This window comes from Echinops telfairi, unplaced genomic scaffold (genome assembly GCF_000313985.2).
Source record: "Echinops telfairi isolate 266 unplaced genomic scaffold, ASM31398v2 ScPeMD7_7424;HRSCAF=8462, whole genome shotgun sequence".
Taxonomy (NCBI): domain Eukaryota; kingdom Metazoa; phylum Chordata; class Mammalia; order Afrosoricida; family Tenrecidae; genus Echinops; species Echinops telfairi.
In genome coordinates, this window is record NW_022111324.1 from 75012990 (window position 1) to 75016654 (window position 3665).

Consider the following 3665-nt stretch of genomic DNA (forward strand, 5'->3'; position numbering starts at 1 on the left):
CTCTCTCTCTCTCTCTCTCTCTCTCTCTCTCTCCTCTCTCCCCCCTTGGCAACAGCATGTGGATGGAGGAGAGGTGATGGCGCTAGCCACCTGGACCCACATCAAGAAATGACACAACACCAATCAAGAGCCACTCGCCCTTGCTGCCCCCTAAGGAAGCTAGCAGGTCAGCTTGTGCTTGTCGAGAAAGCTCCAGGACCATTTCTGCCAGGGCTGGCCTCTCAAGGAGCCGGTGCCCCCCAGCTGCCCACAGCTGGGACACAGGCCAAGGACTCTCAAGGGGCTGTGGGGAAGCTCTCGGGGCTCATCCCAGAGCCTTCTCCCTACCTCTGCCCACAGGTGACCCAGCCCTGTTGTGGTCCCTTCCTGCCTGGACGAACAGGGAGCACATTCCTTTCTCGAGCTGACTTGCACAATGAGTCAGTCAGTCTCCAAACCCCCAGAGGCCTGGGCGGCCTGGACTTGTGTGAACGGCCGTGGCAAACAAGGGACCAGCTCTTCTGTTTCCAGGCTTGCAGTCCCAGGGGACAAGGGACCAGGTGCAGTTCGCTGGGCAGTTATGAAACTGGAGAAGAAGCAGGAGTGTCTTTGGGCTGGGGCTTTGAGAACAAGGCAGGATTATATATGATGGGGTGCAGAGGGGGTATGAATTACTCCTCAGTTCACACACACACAACTGCAGCCTTGGGCAGAGGGAGGGGCTTCCAGAAACGGTAGCTTCAAACTACCCAGGGAGCAGGACGGCTGTGTCCCTGAGGGTATGGGTGACTCAGAAGTTGTACACAGAAGAAAAGAGGTCCAGACACCAAGATGGTGCAATGTTGTGGACAGAAACGAGGGCTTCAAAGAGAACATGGAAAAATGGAATTAAAAGCGAATGGAAAATTTCCATGAACTTTCTGAAGTCCCTGCATCATTCCTGGTCTTCATCCTATGATACAGATGACAATCCTGTCTCGCTCAATCCCGATGCAATGATGCCCAGCAGGTTTCAGTGGGGCTTTCAGACTATGGCAACTAGGAAGAAAGACCTGGCAAACAACTTCCAAAAATCAGCCAGGGAAAGCCCTATGGATCACAATGACCTGACCTCATTGTAGATGGGGTCACTGGGAGTCCAGGGCTGACTGTGTGGCCGGTAACACGCAGCAACACACGTCTGAGGCAATAGCTCTTGGAAAGTCGAACACTCACTTGTCAGTGGCTTAAAGAAGACTGTTTTCCTTAAAAACTCTGGTGGGACATAGTTTCTCCTTAGGCCGTCGTCCTGGTCATCAGCCAATATTTTTTGAGCAAGAAAGTCTGCTTGGTCCCGTCGAAGGTATTTGGTTCCAAAGGTCGCGGTCCGCCTGACACCCACGGGACCCTGCATCCTGAGAACAGATGATATCTGGTGGCAAACGCGAACAAGGCTCTGAGCTTGGCGCTGCTCCCACCCTCCGCTTGACACAGAAAACAAAAGCCTGGCACGGTTGACTGTCCTCATCCCCCGGGAGGTTGGAGAGTGGGTAAGGTGCGCAGGGAATACAGGCACAGGTGTGCGTGCGAGACGTGCGCAGGGAATAATCGTGGAGGGAGGACTGGGAGGTGGAGCGCTACTAGCTCCAGGGCTGAGTGGGGAAGGAGACAGGCCAAGCCCCTTATCCATCATAATCCGCCCCCTTCCCCGTGTATCTTCGGCACCTGCCCCTCACTCTGAGCTCTGGTCAGTTTCCCTCGCTCTACTCTCTTTGCTGAAGGCCATGAACAGAGCCCTCCTTCCCTATGTGGCATGCAAAGTTCCCAGGCCAGTCCCAAACCCTGCAGTCTCTAAGAAATAAAACCCCAACTTGAGGGTGGGAAGGCTTTGTTCCCATCCTAACTGCCCACTCCAATGCCTTCATTCTGGGCATTACTACCACTTCAAAAAAAAAAAGTTGTGAGAGTCCGCTCCAGCCCATGGGTCTTGGGCTGTGCGCCTAAGGGTTTTCAGAAGCTGGGATCTTTCCACCCCCCCCACCCCCCCCAACTAGTTTACCTTCAGCCTTTCAGCTGGCAGTAAGTGCTTGCGTCACACGGGACTCCTCACTGCTGCCGCGGGTCCAGTCTCGCACTCCTCTTGGCCAGAGGCTACTCATCGTCCCCCAAACGGATAGTGTCAGAGAGCCTGGACATTCCATGTGTCTGCATCTGCCCTTCCCTTGCAAACCCTGCTCCTCTCTGCAGCTTAGCCTATACCCACGCCGAGATCGGCCCCTTCGCTGGCTCGCAGCATGTGACTGGAGGGTAACACACCATGGTTGGTTGTGCCTACAGATGTTGTCTCCCTTTCCACCCCCAGCCCCGCCCGCTAGAAGAAAACTTATGGGCCCTCCGGCCAGTTCAGGAAGTGATGATGGACTTGTTGGTCTGAATGGCTGGGGTCAATCCAGATCCCACAATCCCTGTTTCCCAAGCACCTGTGCGCTTCCACAGCAGAGCCCTCTGCTGCCGGGAGATGGCATCTAACTTCATTCGTTCCTTGACTTAGGGTACTGCTGTGGGTCCGTTTGCTTTTTATAATCATTTTACTGGGCGTTCTTACAGAGTTCATCACATTCCATCGCTCAATCACTTCAGGCAGTGCTGTACAATTGCGACCACAATCCGTTTCAAAACATTCTCTTTCTCCTTGAACTCCTGATAGCAGCTCCCCTCTGGCATCTGCCTTATTAATTAAAGAAAACACTGTTTGTGCAAACGCTTCCGGGCGCCATAAAAATCCGGACCATTTGTTTTTCAGATGATAAAAACATTGACCAGCTTAAGGGGGGGAAACATTTGTTTTTTAGAGAATAAAAACAACATTGAGGGCAATGAATGTACAAATGTGCTTTACACATTGATGTATGTATGGATTGTGCTAAGGGTTGTATGAGCCCCCAATAAAACGATTAAAAAAAAAACATTGACCATCTTAAGGGGGGGGGGTAGTTTTATCCCTAGCGTTTTCATCTCAGCAGCCGTCCCTCCCCACGCCACCACCACCCCCTCCATCACCCCCGCCAGTCTGCTGTCCCCTTGCCCCACCTTCCCGCCGAGCTGCTGGGGATGAAGCGAATCCCTGCCCGCGTTTGCTAATTGGGTTAACGAGTGACTGTGTAATTGTGCTCCCCACCCCCCGGCCGCCCTGGCTGCTCTCCGACTACCTGCCCACCTGAGCTTCCAGGCTCGGGTCCAGGATCGCCGATTTACAACAATGTCCTTCACCTCTGGGGCTTGGGGGTTTCGAGTGAATCTCCTCTCCCCGAAGCAGGGAACAGGAGATGCTGCTATTTTGGTTCGTCTCCCCCACAATGGGGCCATTCTCTGGGGCCTCCGGGCGGCGCGAGGCTGCCGGGGGAGGGGAAAGCTGAGCGGCCAGCTCGGAGGAGGGAAGCGAGTGGGGCCGGCTTGGAATCCTGACCTTTCCTGCCCGGGCTCCGGGGTTTGCATTTCCTTTTAATCAAGTTCAGATGAAACGGAGCAGCCAGGAGCCTCAGGAATCTCGGTCCCCCACCCCTCCCCACCGCCCCGCGCGGCCAGTCTGACCCGGCCTGACCTGCCTCCTGCCCGGGAGACCACACGGAGGGGAGCCTTTCCCGCCCCTGTTCTCCTGGGAAAGGGAAATTTTACACACACACACACACACACACACACACACACAC

At 54.6% G+C, this 3665-nt stretch overlaps 1 long non-coding RNA gene across 1 annotated transcript in view; it reads right to left on the reverse strand.

Annotated features, from left to right (window-relative positions):
• LOC123522583 overlaps window positions 1-2743 on the reverse strand; it is a 7588-nt gene extending 4845 nt beyond the window's left edge. The window contains exons 1-2 of the long non-coding RNA XR_006680834.1: window positions 2018-2743; window positions 1195-1373 (exon numbers count right to left, since the gene is read on the reverse strand). This is a non-coding gene — a long non-coding RNA (uncharacterized LOC123522583). The remainder of the gene's footprint in view (window positions 1-1194; window positions 1374-2017) is intronic.
• Between the last annotated feature and the right edge of the window lie 922 nt (window positions 2744-3665).